Raw genomic sequence first — 19288 nt, 5'->3', positions numbered from 1 at the left:
CTGAGACTGTATTATTTTTTATAACTTACCTAATCCTATCTCACTTTCAAGAGTCAGTAAAAGTCCCATCACCTCTTTGAAACCCCTTAGATTCCATTTTTGTTAGTTTAAAAATACATATATACTTCTTATCACATAATTACATTCTCCTATACTAGATTTTTGTAGGGGAGCTCTGCACATTTCATTAGAGAATAAGTTACTGGGGTGCAAATATGAAAATATTCAACTTGAATGAAATTGTCCTGTGTACAAAATGGGAATTCAATATTTATTCAATGACTGCTATTCTGATCCACAACTCAAAATAATTATAAAGAATGTGCAATGAGGAAGTACCCTAATGACTTCTGAAAGTATTTTAATGGCTCTACTTTGCGATTTTTCACAATTTAAATGTCTGTAGAGAAAACATTTTTAAAATGTGATGATGAAAAGTTCAATACATTAGTGGTCTGAATTTTTAAGCTACATATTTTTAGCAAAACAAATTACCCAGAGGAATTCTAAATCCTCCAAAGCACACTGGTAGTATAACCAGTGCTGAGACATATTAATTCATTATTAATAAATTCTCAGAATTTATAACTTTTTATGAATGTTTCCATATCCCTTTTATACCCTCAGGAAGTACACAGGTCATAGGAGAAAGTAAATGAAAATTATGGCCCTATGGGCCTCAAAACAAGTGTTTTCTAGATGAAATATGATTACATATGTAAACTTTATCAGGATATAGCAAATAATAGACAGTCAATTCATATTCTTGCAAAATCCTTGTACTAAAGTGAAAAGTGAAAGTCGCTCAGTCATGTCCAACTCTTTGTGACCCCATTGTCTATAGTCCACTAGGCTCTTCTGTCCATGGAATTTTCCAGGCAAGAATACTGGAGTGGGTTGCCATTCCCTTCTCCAGGGGATCTTCCCAACCCAGGGATTGAATGCTGGTCTCCTGCATTGAGGGCAGATTCTTTACCATCTGAGCCACCAGGGAAACCCTGTACTAGAACAGTCTATGCCGACTGCAGCTATCTAGTAAAGTGTGAGCCTATAATGTGCTATTTAGAATACCGATACCTATTTGATCGGCAAAGACTTATTAAAACTATAAGTTTGTGATTCATCCAACAATTCACTCACCTGCCCATCAATCAATCAATTTATCCATTCATTTATTCCTGTGAGTATGAGTGTATAAGTTAGTCAGCCTCAATGTCTTAGGGTACTAATTAGATATATGGTTAAGGCAATAATTTGTACATACCCTCTTGAATAAATAAAAATAAACATTAAATTCTTATCACATTAATATTTTTTGGTATTACTTATGTGCATTTGTACCCCATGCATGAATAATTTAATTTAGTAAAAGTATAAAAAAGAACAAGAATAAAGAGGACTATCCCCATGAATAGTCAGCATCCAATGAAAAGTACGTTGAAGAAAATGATGGGCATGGGTATAATAAACATTCTACTCTGATAAAATTATAATAATAATTATATTAGTAAGCCAAATATCTTTTTCAGGAAATAGGGTGAGAATGTCAGGAAAACTAAGTCTGCTGCTAAGTCACTTCAATCATGTCCAACTCTGTGCAACCCTATAGACGGCAGCCCACCAGGCTCCCCCGTCCCTGGGATTCTCCAGGCAAGAACACTGGAGTGGGTTGCCATTTCCTTTTCCAATGCATGAAAGTTAAAAGTGAAAGTGAAGTCACTCAGTCGTGTCCGACTCTTTGCGACCCCATGGACTGCAGCCCACCAGGCTCCTCCGTCCATGGGATTTTCCAGGCAAGAGTACTGGAGTGGGGTGCCATTGCCTTCTCCAAAACTAGGTCTAGAGTTTCTATTATTTGAGTTGAATATCCAGTCAACACATTAGACTAATTTGATGATCTGGGACATGCTATGTTCTAAGACTGTACCCAAAATCATAAGGATTCATAAGGGTCTTAGAAGATAGAGAAACACAAGGAGAACATCACATAAAGACAAAGGCATAGGTTGGAGTTATGTTGCTATAAACCAAGGAACACTTTGGAGTACCAGAAATGGGAAGAGTCAAGAAAGGTCTCTCCTCTAAAGACTTGAGGGAGAGAGAGGGCCACCCAGCAGACACCTTGATATTGGATTTCTAGCTTCCCGAACTGCTAAAGAAAATTTTCTGTTGTCTTAAGTCACCCAGTTGGTGGCACCTTGTTACAGCATCCTTAGGAAACTAATCATCTAAGAACTACATGTTTTACACTGAATGTCATCGGAAACTATGTCATCTAAGAAACACACTTTTTACACTGAATATCAAAAATCTTCACAACTGGCTATCAGTGAGAATATAGAGGCTGCAGCTGTCAGTCATACCTGGTCTGCTGTCATGCATTTATGTGGTATGATTTAAATTAATTTCTTCAAAACGACACACAAAGAAGGCAAATGACAAGACCAACTTCCTTTCCATGTTCAACAGTATACTTCCTTAGTCACCTAGTAACAGGAACATTAAACATTGTAACTGTAATTTAACTTCAGACCTCTATTTAAATGCTTCTTTTAATATTGGTAAGAAAATTGATCTAGTACATTTATCTAAAAAACAAATATGGAATCCCAGTTGAATATTTCCATGGAATACATATTTTATTCCCTTTGTCTTCCAAAATTCCACTAAATTGAACAGATAATATGACGAGAAAAATTATGCCTCCCCAGGACAGGGGTGCCTGGTGGGCTGCCGTCTATGGGGTCGCACAGAGTCAGACATGACTGAAGTGACTTAACAGCAGCAGCAGCAAGGACTGATTCACATGAATTTCCTCCCACAACATACAAGGAAGTCATATGACAAGAGCAATCTCAGTGAACAATTGTGTATACCCTCTGTCACCTAGTAACTATTGCAGGCAAAATTATCAAATAAGTAATTGTAAATGAATTTGATAAAAGAAGAAATTTCTTGAGAACATATTTTGTTAGAAGAATCACAATTTTGCATATAGATTTTCCCACCAAATACCATCAAGGATATTTACTAAGTTTTTGTGATTGATTTGTCTTCTAATTTCTGAAAAATAATTATAAATAAATAGATACACAACTATGACATTTTATAAATTGTTATACATTTAAGGAGATGGCATGAAGGCCCAAGATATTAGGCTATTGGTGTAGAACTTTTAACCCAAATTCTGCATTCTTAAATTCTGTGACATAATAATGCACTAGATATGTCAGCCCATCCCCAGGGTTAGATACAAAAGTTTCTATTTACCTTTAGTTGTTTTCTTTGTAATAAGTGTAGCCAAGTGTAGCCAAGCCAGGAAAGTTATGGTCTGTTAAAAAAAAAAAAGGATGTAATTTATTGACTTAAAACAGTTGTAGAGTTGACTCCTGAGCTGTTGCAACATGGGTTTGAACTCTGTGGGTCCACTTATATACAGATTATTTCCAATAGCTATGTACCACCATGCTATCTGATCTGCCTATGGTTGAAGCTGTGGCTGTAGAACCACAGACAGGAACTCATAAAGTTCACTCGAATTTTCAACTATGCAGGGGTCTGTGCCTCTAATCCTTACATTTTCAAAAGTCAACTATGTCTACTATTTCCAACTTTTTTTTGTCTTATTTCTACATCTCACACCTGGTGTGTTCAATATTGCACAAAACTATATTGTCATCACAAAATATTTTAACAGCTACGTCCGTGAGTAACTGTGAATTATATAACTACTATACACAAAACACATAGAATATCTTATATCAAACAGATACAAACCATATAATTGGTACATAGGTGTGGGAAGACAACAGAAAAATTATGAAAACTAATTTTCTATTGTTACAGGAATTTACTGCAGTCTACATGCTTGCCTATAAGCTTCTATATTTTATAATCATTGAGAACAGAATAGTAGATGGCTATTACTACTGTAAGGGCCCAGATTTCTCATTTAGGGTATGAAAAGACTTTTTGAGAATAATAAACAAGCAGACATACTTCTTGCTAGCATTTTTTTAACCAGGAAAAGTTTCTGGATACATTCGTAAAGGATAAAAATCATTGTTTGTCTCAACAGAGCTATATACGATTAACAAAATTGAAAACATTCATGTAGGAAATATATAATTAAAAATAACTAAATATCTTACATTGTAATTAAATGGAGTAAACTTTGGAAATAGTAAAACATCTGACTTCTCCCTGCCAAAAAGGTGACATTGTGTGCTCAACCATGACAGTTACGGGAATGAAATCGTTGCCAAGCAACTCTTTTTCTATAATCTTGTAAAAGGCTTTTGTATTTGAGGAAAATTGAGGCAAAGAAAAGTTGGGAAGCTAATGAGGAAGAAATGGCTTCAGTGCAAATCGATCAATAGTGCACCTGACCAGAAAATCAACTATTAATGGGACGACAGGAAGAGAAGCTACTTAGAGCTACTTGAGAGCAAATTTATTACCACCAAATGTGTTTAATTGTCTGCACCCTAATTCCCTGTTATCATTTGGTCTTTCTGTGAATACAGCAATAGTTTCTTATGTGGAAGTTCAATAATATGCAGCAGCCTTTCTACTCAGCAGGCTTAACAACAACCCCAGACAATGTTTTGATTACTTCATTTTCTGTATCATTTAAGAATCCAATAAGCTGTCATCGGTCTCCTTTCATGCTATGGTTATATGCGTGGCTGCTGCTAAGTCACTTCAGTCGTGTCCGACTCTGTGCGACCCCATAGACGGCAGCCCACCAGGCTCCCCCGTCCCTGGGATTCTCCAGGCAAGAACACTGGAATGGGTTGCCATTTCCTTCTCCAATGCATGAAAGTGAAAAGTGAAAGTGAAGTCGCTCAGTAGTGTATGACTCTTCGCGACTCCATGGACTGCAGCCCACCAGGCTCCTCCGTCCATGGGATTTTCCAGGCAAGAATACTGGAGTGGGTTGCCATTATGCATGGCAGTAAAGTACAATTTGAACTGAGCTCTGCTGCCTACAAAGATGGAGTCATGTCATTGGCACTACATACATTAAATCAAAGTAGGAGACATTCTATAATGAGAAATTCAGAGTCTGCGGGTCAGGATAGGATAGAAGTCAAGAGAAGAATTTCAGGCAAATTCTGTAGTGTTTTCTTGTTTCTGCCTGTGAAAAAGGAGCTATGGTCAAATCTCAGTTGCCAAATCTTTGACCTGAGCCAAAGGGACCCTCCAGCTCAGTTCAGACTTTAGCACCTGATAAAGTTTTTCTGTGTCCCTAACTGATGAGTTCACCTGGAGTACATATTACTAACCAGCACACTTTTAGAAGGGAGCACCTTGATCTTAAGCAAACAAGAGGTCCGTGGGGAATATGCAAGTACTCTCCAAAGATTTATAGAAATCCTTGGGGAAAAAGAACTTGATAGATCAGTATACTTGCCTAAGGCACCTAAGAAGGAAACTTCGCTTAGGTTATTTGACTATTAAGTAGAATTAGGATCTCTTCAGACTAAAAATTTAGAAATATCTGAACTAAATACAACTACCCTAGAATCTGGAAGGTTACACAATTTGGGGGATCAGACACAGGAGACAAATGATTAAGAAGCTAAGAAAACATAAAACCAAAATGAGGCCCCAAGGGCATAACTGATGAGGCTTTTCCTCTTCTTTCTAATCTCATTAACGTTTGACTCAAAGTCTGAGACTTGCATGGGAGCAGACCAACTCTCACAATTTAGGTCACACTCTGGTTCCTCAAATAGCTGCACAACTGCTGTATTATAGTTACATGGAACACTAACAGCTGTGTTTCTTCCTTTCGTTTAAATATACTGTTTAATGCTAACAATGTAAGACAGAAGCATGCTCGCTGCCACAGAGACCTATTTCACTAGTCAGCATTTTATGATGCTCACACCCTTCTACCCAACATACATCTTAATTATCATAACACAGAGCTATTTATTCATTTATTTCTGTGAATAACTTTCTCCAAGTCCTATTTGAGCATGCATTTCATGAGAAACTGGTGGGTTTCAAAATGCTGTTAACTATCACATTCCATCATCTCTAGCCTGTGGCTGAAATGGCAGGCTGGCAGGGAAAAATACAGTTGCTCATGGAGGCAAATTTAATCTCATTAAAGAAAACGGGGTTAAAGAAAAATGCCCTACCATTCAATCTAACACTCTTTGACCACAAACACCCTCATCTCAAAGATATTTGAATACAACTGTGTAAATAATGTCAGAAATTGTGCACACTACAAAATGGATGCAATTTTCTTCCACAACTTGGAAAGGAAAAAAAAAAAAAGACTGATTTCCATTTCTAGCTTTGCAAATGGCTAAGCTGACTTCCTACAAGTCACCGTGGAAGACTTGGCTCCCTCCTCGGTAAAGTGGAGAGAGTGGATTAAATAATTGCAAAGGTCCTTTCAAAACCAAACATTCTATAACCTTTTGTAATCTAAAACAATAAAACATGTTTCCTAGCATCTAGCTTATGTGCTTACTAATGCAATTAAAACACAATTTATTCTCTAGAGAGGAAAGGAGAAAATTAATAGCACTGTATTTCAATATTAGGAAAGAGGAAAAATGACCTCATAATTTTATGTGTAATTTAATTTGCATAAAGTATTTAAATTTAAAGATTATATTTTGTAATAAATATTCACTCCTAAAATATATTTTTAAATCTGAGTAATTAAAAGTATAGACATCAGAATTTTCTTAGGAGACTTTTCATAGTACTGAAAAGCCAGCATTTTAAAAGCACATATAGCAAGAAGTTTAACTTACGTAATCAAAAATTGTTGTCAGCATATTTTTCCTTTTACTATTAACATTTTATTTGTAATTATCTGAGAATTATCATTTTGGCAGTCGCTTAAAGTAAGTTAATTTTGATATTAAGAAATTGCCTACATATATGTAAGATCATTTTTAGAAAGAAGTTTTATTTTGAAATCAACTATAATGTAACAATTGTTCAAATTTTTCATAGTCTGAGATCAAATGTATTATCAAAATATTTAGACAAGCTACTGTCATTATAATAACTATGAATAGTGATTCTAAATCTCTACATAGTAAATAAAACTTCCCAGACTAAAAACAGAGCTGCATTTTTCTGAACTGATTTATTATCTTTTGTTTTCACAAAATTATATCCTAAAAAAAATAGATAATTGCTTACTTTACTAATAAAATCATGCAAATATTCCATTCTGGTTTGTAGCTTATTTTTTATTAACTTATAGAAGCAGTATATATAAAGTTTTACAAGTATAGAGTAGACAATGATCAGAAAATAAATTATTCCAAATTATTATAAAATAATTATGAGAAACATTCCTTCTGTCCTTGAGTCCTGATTCACACTCGCAGCTATTACTTGTAATAATTTATCATTATTTGGTATTATAGGGCTTCCCAGGAGCAGTGGTAAAGAATCCAGTTAAATTACAGTAGGTGCAAGAGCTGCAAATTCAATCCCAGACTTGGAAAGATCTCTTAGAGGAAGAAATGGCAACCCACTCCAGTATTCTTGCCTGGAAAATCCCATGGACAGAGGGTCTGGAGGGCCACAGTTCAAGGAGTCACAAAGAGATGGACATGACCGAGTGACTGACCATGGCAGCAACATTTGATATTCCATAGCAATCCTACTCTTATAAGCAACAATAATTATTTTTATTAATATTTCATCCACATTACCCTATAAATATTTTAACTTGTATTATACTATGTGTTTATATTAATTAACTTATTCTAACAGTTCTATATTATAAATATTGTTAGTATTATCTCATGTGTGAAGATATTGAAGGGTGGGAAGATTAAATAACTTGTTCAAGTCATGCCACAATTTACAGGAATTTGACATCGGCCCAACTGGTGATTCATTCTGTGCTGCTAACTATCAAGGTACTCAGCCTTTCTAGTTTATAAGAAAACAGATTTTTTTAATCATTCAAATGTAAATTGATTTAAATTCTGTGCTTTTGGGGGCTCTTTCCACTCCTCCTTCTGTGCAGTTGTATGTGAAAATATATATATGAATTACATGAATATACTTAATCAGTTCTCAGGAAATGAGACTGCACCCTCTGTTCTGCGGGCTCCCGCAGGTCATTGCACATGCTCATGTCAAAGCATGGGATGGTAGACACTTCAGAGCCTTGGCTTCTTTGTTCTTGTGCTTATTTGCTTTTAGAAAGGCACCCAAGACCCATACGTTAATTCCCACCTCTCCCTCCCATCTTCAGGATATTCTGGGGGGGGGGAACATTTCTAGTGGGCCATATGTGAATCCCTTCAGAAATGAATACATCTTTCTTTTTTATATGAACACTTCACTTCCCCTCACCCCAATCCTGTCACCTCTTCATCTTAAACTCCAAGCTCTATTCCAACTGGGAAAATACATTATTATAGGTCTATATCCACTGATGAAGTCAGGTTTTATATTCAAAAAGAAAAAGCAAATTTTAATTTCTAATTCAATAAGTCATCCTACCAAAATTCTTAGAAAAGATAGAAAACCTCTCTCATTTTAGAAGCGTTCCCTGAATGAACATAGCCAACAACTTCATGCTGCTGCTGCAGCTAAGTCGCTTCAGTCGTGTTCGACTCTGTGCGACCCCATAGACGGCAGCCCACCAGGCTCCCCCATACCTGGGATTCTCCAGGCAAGAACACTGGATTGGGTTGCCATTTCCTTCTCCAATGCGTGAAAGTGAAAAGTGAAAGTGAAGTCGCTCAGTTGTGTCCAACTCTTAGCGACCCCATGGACTGCAGCCTACCAGGCTCCTCCGTCCATGGGATTTTCTAGGCAAGAGTACTGGAGTGGCTCAACAACTTCATAGAGGTCTTTATTTCAGAAAAGCAAACAAATGAACAAACTAAACCATTGCTACCACAGCAACATTGATTTAGTTTGCATGAGAGACATAATTGTATATCAGTAAGAATCATTAAAATAGTTTGCAGTTCACTTTTCCTTTCCAGGTGCCATTGCCAAAAATTGGTCCTTAGTTTTCTGATTTGAAAATGTAGACGAAACAGACAGTAATGGTATGTATTGAGCACTTCCAATGCCAAAAATATGGCAGTAACCCATGGAACAACAGACTGGTTTCAAATAGGAAAAGGACTACGTCAAGGCTGTATATTGTCACCCTGCTTATTTAACTTATATGCAGAGTACATCATGAGAAACGCTGGACCGGAAGAAACACAGGCTGGAATCAAGATTGCCAGGAGAAATATCAATAACCTCAGATATGCAGATGACACCACCCTTATGGCAGAAAGTGAAGAGGAACTAAAAAGCCTCTTGATGAAGGTGAAAGAGGAGAGTGAAAAAGTTGGCTTAAAGCTCAACATTCAGAAAATGAAGATCATGGCATCTGGTCCCATCACTTCATGGGAAATAGATGGGGAAACAATGGAAATAGTGTCAGACTTTATTTTGGGGGCTCCAAAATCACTGCAGATGGTGACTGCAGCCATGAAATTAAAAGACGCTTACTCCTTGGAAGGAAAGTTATGACCAACCTAGATAGCATATTCAGAAGCAGAGACATTACTTTGCCAACAAAGGTTCGTCTAGTCAAGGCTATGGTTTTTCCAGTGGTCATGTATGGCTGTGAGAGTTGGACTGTGAAGAAGGCTGAGTGCTGAAGAATTGATGCTTTTGAACTGTGGTATTGGAGAAGACTCTTGAGAGTCCCTTGGACTGCAAGGAGATGCAACCAGTCCATTCTAAAGGAGATCAGCCCTGGGATTTCTTTGGAAGGAATGATGCTAAAGCTGAAACTCCAGTACTTTGGCCACCTCATGCGAAGAGTTGACTCATTGGAAAAGACTCTGATGCTGGGAGGGATTGGGGGCAGGAGGAGAAGGGGATGACAGAGGATGAGATGGCTGGATGGCATCACTGACTCGATGGACATGAGTCTGAGTGAACTCTGGGAGTTGGTGATGGACAGGGAGGCCTGGAGTGCTGCGATTCATGGGGTCTCAAAGAGTCGGACACGACTGAGCGACTGATCTGATCTGATCTGATCTGAAACCTTTAAAAATCATATTATCCCCTTAAGTCCACACAATCTCTATTAGGTTTACATTCTTTCTATTGTCTGTTTTTCAGATAAAGCAATTGAATTTTGGAGATATTAAAAGATTTACACACTTAACTAACACAAAGCCATGTCTACGATAAATGAAAGAGCTAAGATTCAAAACTCCGGTTTGTTGAAATTCAAAGTCCAAGATTTTAACCTGAGTGCCTCTCATCTTCCAGAGTCAATAGAAAGGCAAAATGAAATCTAAAACACTATGGCACTCTGGACTTCACAGCACGTTACATAGCAAAGCTTTTTACTGTTATTATATTATCGATACTATTATTTAGCTCCCCAAGATACTGTATCATTTGCAAGACTTATGGCTTTTACTTTTGTTAGTTCTCCTTTGTCAGTTTTCATAACTTAACAGACTGTTGATGCTGTTGTTGTTGTTTAGTCTCTAAGTCATGTCTCACTCTTTTGCAACTCCATGGACTGTATCCCACCAGGCTCCTCTGACCTTGGGAATTCTCAGCCAAGAATACTGGAGTGGATTGCCATTTCCTTCTCCAGAAGAAATTCCCGACCCAGGGATCAAACTTGTATATCTTGCACTGGCAGGTGGATCCTTGACCACTGAGGGAAGCACAGCTTAATAGATATACACTAATAAGTTCATACCTATTAACTGACATCATTATATGATCAAATATTGTGCTGCATGGAATTTACATTTAAAAGGAGGCACAAATATGAAATAATAAAACCTTCATCTGCCATACTAAATTTAGATTAATATTTATATTTGATATTTGCTAAGTCAAATGAAGGCTACAAATATAACTGAACCTCCTTCTGTGCAGTGACTAGTTCTCAGCCCAAATTCTAATTGATAACTTTAATTTATAAATATATGTTTTACAATTGGAATTGCCCTTGATAATTAATCTTAGTGAAAGTGAAGTGAAAGTCTCTCAGTCGTATCTGACTCTTTGTGACCCCAAGGACTATACAGTCCCTGGAAATCTCTAGGCCAGACTACTGGAATGGGTAGCCTTTCCCCACTCCAGGGGATCTTCCCAACCCAGGGATTAACCCAGGTCTCCCACATTGCAGGTGGATTCTTTACCAGCTGAGCCACAAGGGAAGCCCAAGAACACTGGAGTCGGTAGCCTATCCCTTCCCCAGAGGATTTTCCCAACCCAGGAATCGAACTGGAGTCTTCTGCATTGCAGGTGGATTTTTTACCAACTGAACTATAAGGGAAGCCCCTCAAAGTGAAAGTGTGAGTCTCTCAATTGTGCCTGACTCTTTGTGATGCCATGGACTGTAGCCCGCCAGGCTCCTCTGCCCATGGACTTCTCCAGGCAAGAATATTGGAGTGGGTTGCCATTCCCTTCTCCAGGAATCAATCTTAAATTCAGTGCAAATTGATCTTAGGAGCCATAGTTGATGGGTTTAAATGTCCTGCTAGTACAGATTTCCCAATCTCCCTAATTCTCCTTTATTTTTTCTGCTGCCCTCCCTAAAATGCCCACCCTGACAATAAATCTCAATTTCTCTCCAATATCCAGTATCAAATCATTGTTTATAGTTCCCTTAATCACATAATAATCTATATCAAAGTTTTCTTGGTTACTGGAGAAAATGAGGTACTTTCAGAAGCTAATTCCTCATTGTATAGTAGTATTTTTTTAAGTTTTCTTAAATTAAGGCAGTCAATACAAACACTTTGGCTTCATTTTATTCATCACTATCCCTGAATTATGTAATAAAGAATTATCTCTATCCTTAGCCTCATTCAGATTTTTCTATCAAAATATGAAAGGTATTACAGATCCAGTGGATATATCATTTGTTATGCCAATATATATGTATATGGGTTGTACATGGATATAAAATTTATATGCCAATTTCATTTTTATAGTAACTACAAGTGTCATGCCCTTTCCCAAAGAATTTTTTTTCTTCCCAAACAAACAGATTGAAAGCCATTCTGGACTTAAAGATTTTCCTTCTTAAAGAATTTTTTGACTTGACTTAGAGTGGTGAGAAAGAAAATAAATACAACTGCTTTGATGATATATTGTGGTAATGCATCATCAGACTTCTGCTCATGTGATAAACCGCTATATTAGTATAATTCATCATCAGGAGTGCTGTCACTCTAAAAAGTATTAATGTAATACATCAGCACCCATCACCACACACTGCCACTTCCAACAATATTTAAGGAATTCTACTGAGCTACCATCAGGAAGGAAAGGAAAGAACAGAAAGGAAAGAAAGAACACCCTTCCTAAACATAAGCATAATGGATTTATTTTATTTTAACATTGTCTTTCAGTTCAGTTTAGTTGCTCAGTCGTGTCTGACTCTTTGTGACCCCATGGACTGCAGCACGCCAGGCTTCCCTATCCATCACAAACTCCCAGAGTTTACTCAAATTCATGTCCATTGAGCCGGTGATACCATCCAACCATCCCATTCTCTGTCGTCCCCTTCTCCTCCTGCCTTCAATCTTTCCCAGCATCAGGGTCTTTTCAAATGAGTCAGTTCTTCACATTAGGTGGCCAAAGTATTGGAGTTTCAGTTTCAACATCAGTCCTTCCAATAAATACTCAGGACTAATTTCCTTTAGGATGGACTGGTTGGATCTCCTTGCAGTCCAAGGGACTCTCAAGAGTCTTCTCAACACCACAGTTCAAAAGCATCAATTCTTCGGTGCTCAATTTCTTTATAGTCCAACTCTCACATCCATACATGACTAGTGGAAAAATGAAAGCTTTGACTAGGTGGACCTTTGGTGGCAAAGTAATGTCCCTGTTTTTTAATGTACTGTCTAGGTTGGTCATAACTTTTCTTCCAAGGAACAAGTGTCTTTTAATTTCACAACTGCAGTCACCATCTGCAGTGATTTTGGAACCCAAAAAACATTTGGAACAAAAATCACTGTCTTTAGAAGCCCTCTTTTTCCATATTTCTATCTTCTAGATTTCATTAACTTTTCTTCCAGCTTAATTTCTTTTTATATCTTATTCACAAATTCATCCTTGAGATCCAGCATGTAAGGAATTGCCTTAGTATCTTATCTTTATTTTCTAAGCTTTCAGACAGTGGGTACCCATCTACTCTGCAACAAGTACATCCATGAGGGACAATTGATGGGCTCCAGTTTGACTTTTCTCTAACATAGCTTTGTGTTACTGGATTATATTCTAATTCTTGCCAGGCCATTTTACCACCGCTTCTGGTGTTTTATACTAGAGGCTCAGAAAATAAAACCAGAAACCTCATAAGGCCATGGCCACATGTTTTATATAAATGGTTCCCCTTCCATACATGTCACCAAACTTTCTTCTATCACACTATTCCCCTCTTCGAAGAATCACTGTCTCTTTCACTGTGTCTAGTCATTCCGCTCTAAAGGGTTCAATGTCTATTTTCAATATCCTTGGGGGTTTCCTGACAATGATGAGCACCTTTTCTATTCTCATTATAGTCTATTACATTGAACAACATGCACTTGTTACACATTTCCTTTCCAAGATGTTTTTAAGGGTTTTATCTCACATTTGGTTGTATTAATATGTGCACATGGGTGCCATGCCTGGAGGAGGGCATGGCAACCCACTTCAGTATTATTGCCATAATGTATTATGCCATGTATTATGTATTATGCATTATTATTATAATGTATACATTTACATAATTATTTATAATTGTTATGATTATTATAATTATTATTATATCTATAATGATTTTATATTATTATAATTATATATAATTGTGCAAAATTATAATACATATTATAATATTATAATTATTATCTATTAATTATTGTATACAACAATACATATTTATTATGTATTGTATACAACATTGTATACAATCATATTATATATTACTGTATATAATGTATACATTATACATAATTATATATTATTATTATGTATTATTGCCACAATGTACTATGCCAAGTATTATGCCATGAGAATCCCCATGGACAGAGGTGCCTGGTGGGCTACACTCCATGGGGTCGCAAAGAGTCAGACGTGACTAAGCAACTAAGCACATGGGTGCCATAGAAGGCAAGGTTGAGGGCAGACACACAGACTTTTTTTCTTTTAATCCATCACTGTCTCTGCATTTTCATCCCAGCTAAGTAACAACATCTCAGAAATATTAAAACGAATGAGGTGTTAGATATTAGGAATGTTAACTTTAGGTGTCTGTGGTATAAAACATAGAGAATATAGTGTTATAATGTATTACAAATTATTAAAGATTGTTAAGACCTTTGTGATTTACTTTAAAATAGTTGAGCAACATAACCAGATAATTTAATAGATAAATTTATTAAATGTAGCAAAACACTAGCAGTTGAACCTAGATTCCAGGCAAATAGATGCTCACTTGTTTCTACATTTTTTAATGTAAAATTTTGCTCTAAAATTCCACAAAAAATAAACTTGAGAAACATGAAAAGATGTAACATGAAGGTCTTATTTTTATCCTGGTCACAAAAAACCAAATGCACAGCTATTTTTTTAAACAATTAGTGAAATTTAACTGAATTTAAGGAGTGAAATATTAACTGAAATGAAAGATTAACTGAGTTTAAGTAATTGTTAATTTGTTACCAATGATAACTGCATTGTACTGGGGATGCAATACATTTTAGACAAGCATTTGGGGATGAAATGATGTGAAATTATGGTTTGTTTTAGATTCAAATAGAGCAGAGAAATACAACATAGTAATAATAACTACTTATTATTACTATATATATATATATATATGTATGTATGTATGACAGTCATCCGTCGTGTCTGACTCTTTGCAACTCCATGCACTATGCAGTCCGTGGAATTCTCCAGGCCAGAATACTGGAGTGGGTAGCTGTTCCCTTCTTTGGGAACCCTGGGTTGGGGATCTTCCAACCAGGGTTTGAACCCAGGTCTTCCCAACCAGGGAAGATCCCCAACCCAGGGTTTGAACCCAGGTTTCCCACATTGCAGGCAGATTCTTTACCAGATGAGCCACAAGGGAAGCCCTATTATTATAATAAGATTACAGTAATCCTAATTATTTTATTAGTAATAAATATTGCCATTTCCTTTTCCAGGGGATCTTCCTGACCCAGGGGTTGAACCTGGATTTCCTGCATTGCAGGCAGGTTCTTTACTGTCTGAGCTACCAGAGAAGCCCAATAAATATTGATATTTGTTAAAAGTTTATATGACATTTATTTGCATTATTTTCTATAGATTTATGAATACTAGAAACTTATATATTAATACTAAAAAAAACCTAGAGTGATTTTCATCCAACTGAAATTCAAAATTAAGGAGATTTCCAGCATTTATTGCTTATACACATATTTCTAGATGTTAAGGCCATTTTTTCATATTCATTTAATTATCCATAAAAATGACATGAGAAGGTATCATCACTCACATCTAGAGGTTAACTAATGAGTTAAAGTTCACACAGCTAGTAGGAAGGAGAAATCTCAAGTGTTCAACTACATCTCTGCTTCATGCCATCTTCTCAGAATTCACAGTTGTGTAGAAGCCCTTATCCAGGGCATCATTAGTCTTGTTATAAAAGAAAAATAAACCCGACAAGCCATGAGGTAACTCAGCTTCTGCTCAGAAAGGACACCATGCCCATTTCTTGGGCTTGTAATTTTCCTGGCCAAAATAAGTCATGTAGGCAAGAGTGTCAAAGAGAAGAGGATAATAGAATCCTCTTACTAAAAATGACACAACAGATAGGAAGATGACTATTTGGTTGAAAATACTGCTACATCACAACCAGATTAGCTAAGCTGTTAAGCACAACCATCACAAATATAATTGTCAATGTATACAAAATCCACATGGCATCATCAGGATAACATGAAATATTGTGCAAGTGATATATGGAGCTAGTCACACTACAGAAGCAGACACTATTAGTTTATAATCTATTATGTCATTTTTTTGTGTGTGAGTCACATTCCAAAATTTGAAATTTAGGAGAACTATAATAGGTTTTACAAAGTTCTCTGTATTTTTAAACTTTTCCTTAAGCATAATGCCTTAAATCTAAGAAGTAGTTCACTCAGAGAAGGCTAAAGTTGCATGATGCTTAGTTACACACTTCTGCTGAGGTATACAATGCAATCCATTCCAAATAAACACAATGATGAAAATAATTATTTTTGAATAAGTCCTTTAGATTGCAGAGTGAAAGAATTCTAAAAGCCAGTGAGAAGTTCAAAATTTTATTGAACTTTATATATATATATATATATATATATTTCTCTAGTTGTTAGGAAAATACTTTATATAGCTAATAATGAATCTAAAAGATTCAAATAACTTGCATTTGGATATTAAAAACAAATTTAATACATTATTATAGCTGAAACAAATTTATTTTAGATCCTTTGGAAGGCCTCCCATTGTCTTCAAATAATTCATTCCTATTCCACAAATGTGTTAGAAATACAACACATGATATGGAAGGATTTATATACTGAGCCCACACTACGTGTCAAGCAATACAGATTATGGGCAGGTTAATAGCATATGGTCAGTACTATGATACAGGGCACTCTGGAAAGGTATATAAGCAGTAAGAAATACAATATTGACTCATCTTCTAAGGCCCCCAGACAAGGTGATGTTATTTAAGAAGAAATATGAAAAATGAACAGGAATTATGTCTTTGAAAATTAGGAGCTAAATTGAAAAAGCTGTTTAAATCAAATAGAACAGTTTTGCAAAAATGTCAAATCAAACATTGTAGGATAATTCCTGAGACCCTCAGTAGCTCCCTATGCTAGACAGTTGACTGCAACACTAGGTTGGAGGAAGAAGGGGGGAAACTGAGGAAAATAATGACTTTGAAAAGCACATTTGGATAATCAAAAAGTTTTGAACAAGGGTAGGAAATTATGGTATTTGGAAAAATATTGAAATGCTTTATCTCTTTATTCAGTTAACCTAGAAAAATCTCCACTGTGCTAACATACTCTGGAGTAAGTGGAAAAGGCATTTCTGATTACACTGAGGATGGCAAAAATGCTTCTAAAGTTAATCATTAAAGCACTGTTTTAATCCCTTCTTGTTTGTTATGAAACCATGCCCCTTAGGGTTAACAGAAACTGCTGAGTAACAGAAATTGCTGAGCGAGTCTTACAGTTTGCTGAAACCCTGTATGCTAGCTGCCTACCTTCACTGAGCAAGCCCATCTTAATGATTTTGTCGCAAACTGCCTATGTTCCAAGCTGCACCTAGCCTAAACAGATGTTTGCCGGAGGTATTTTCCGGGAACTTGAAGTCAATTGTGTCCAGTTCATGCTTAACTGGCTAAGACTGGTTGAAACCACTGACCCTAAAACTGGGCCTGTGCTGATGTCTGATGGATGACCCTTTGACAGTACAGGGCCAAATATTAAAACATTCATCCCATGAAAAAGCGTGTAACTCAGATATGCCTGCATAGAACTCCAATGACCTCACCCTTTCCCTACCTCCGAACACCTTTCCCCACACCTAAGAACCCTGTTTATTTCATAAATATCCCAAGTCCATGCCCTTCAAGGAGAAAAATCTGAGATTTGTTCTCCCATCTTGTTTAGCTGCCTCATGAATAAATCCTTTCTTTGCTGCAAATCTCAGCATTTGTGTTTGACTTGCTGAATGTCTGGCAGATGAAAAGACCTGTTTTAGTGACAGTTGGTGATCAGTTCTAAAAATTAGTTGTTTTATAAAAAGCATTTCCATTTTCATAAGACTGCATATTTTAAGACACAAGGGAACACAGTATTGATATTTTGTTCAGGGTTTCCATTTACCTTACTTTGAGAAAATTTTCAAATGATTTGGATATGTCATAATTATCTCCTTCGTGTATATCTGTATTTTCACATTATTTCTATCCTTGTGTGCTAAATTTTGCTTTGTTCAGATTTCAAGTTAGATAAGGAAATTTCAGATTGTGTTGAGAAAACAAAGGTTAAAAATAAAATGGAATAATGTTTTATTAAATGTATTTTGTGCTAGTGGGAAATAATATGATTTTTTACTAAGCTACTTTATCAATAGCTTAAAAGCAACCAAGGTGCTCTATACATAGAAAAGTACTTTTTTGCCTAAATATGTGTCATAAGACTTACTGCCTCTCTAAATAAACTTCTTGAAATTCCGTTGTGCTGTGCGTGCTCAGTTCCCTAGTCATGTGCAACTCTTTGCAACCCCATGGACTATAGCTCACCAAGCTCTTCTGTCCATGTGATTTCCCAGGCAACAATACTGGGGTTGGCTACCATTTCCTCCTCAAAGGAATTTTCCAGACTCAGGGACTGAACCAATGTCTCCTACATAGGCAGGCAGCTCCTATACCACTGAGCTATCTGGGAATTGCAAAATCCCATTTAAGAATTTTCTATTTCTGCTATTAAGTAAAGTTCAGTTCAGTTCAGTTCAGTCACTCAGTCATGTTCGATTCTTTGCGACCCCATGAATCGCAGCATGCCAGGCCTCCCTGTCCATCACCAACTCCTGGAGTTCACTCAAACTCATGTCCATCGAGTCAGTGATGCCATCCAGCCATTTCATCCTCTGTCATCCCCTTCTCATCCTGCCCCCAATCCCTCCCAGCATCAGGGTCTATTCCAATGAGTCAACTCTTTGCGTGAAGTGGCCAAAGTATTGGAGTTTCAGCTTCAGCATCAGTCCTTCCAATGAACACCCAGGGCTGATCTCCTTCAGAATTGACTGGTTGGATCTCCTTGCAGTCCAAGGGACTCTCAAGATTCTTCTCCCACACCACAGTTCAAAAGTATCAACTCTTCAGCGCTCAGCTTTCTTCACAGTCCAACTCTCACATCCATACATGACCACTGGAAAGACCATAGCCTTGACTAGACGGACCTTTGTTGGCAAAGTAATGTCTCTGCTTTTGAATATGCTATCTAGGTTGGTCATCACTTTCCTTCCAAGAAGTAAGTGTCTTTTAATTTCATGGCTGCAATCACCATCTGCAATGATTCTGGAGCACCCCCAAAAATAAAGTCTGACACTGTTTCTCCATCTATTTCCCATGAAGTGATGGGACCAGATGCCATGATCTTCGTTTTCTGAATGTTGAGCTTTAAGCCAACCTTTTCACTCTCCTCTTTCACTTTCATCAAGAGGTTTTTTAGTTCCTCTTCACTTTCTGCCATAAGCGTGGAGTCAT

At 36.7% G+C, this 19288-nt stretch overlaps 1 long non-coding RNA gene across 35 annotated transcripts in view; it reads right to left on the bottom strand.

Annotated features, from left to right (window-relative positions):
• The window catches only part of LOC147366670 (uncharacterized), a 927553-nt gene that overhangs the window by 401508 nt on the left and 506757 nt on the right, over positions 1–19288 (bottom strand). For 31 of the 35 annotated variants that reach the window (XR_015168902.1, XR_015168892.1, XR_015168915.1 and 28 more), the window contains one exon: positions 3271–3331. This is a non-coding gene — a long non-coding RNA (uncharacterized LOC147366670). Of the gene's footprint in view, positions 1–2363; positions 2487–3270; positions 3332–19288 lie in introns of all 35 variants that reach the window. The other 4 variants (XR_015168894.1, XR_015168911.1, XR_015168899.1 and 1 more) reach the window with 1 other exon arrangement.

The sequence above is a fragment of the Bos grunniens genome, chromosome 8, assembly GCF_055505025.1.
Source record: "Bos grunniens cultivar Pamir isolate PY7600 chromosome 8, Bosgru_T2T1.0, whole genome shotgun sequence".
NCBI classification, from domain to species: domain Eukaryota; kingdom Metazoa; phylum Chordata; class Mammalia; order Artiodactyla; family Bovidae; genus Bos; species Bos grunniens.
Note: the sequence above shows the minus strand (reverse complement) of the source record. Positions and strands in the feature narration are given on the sequence as shown.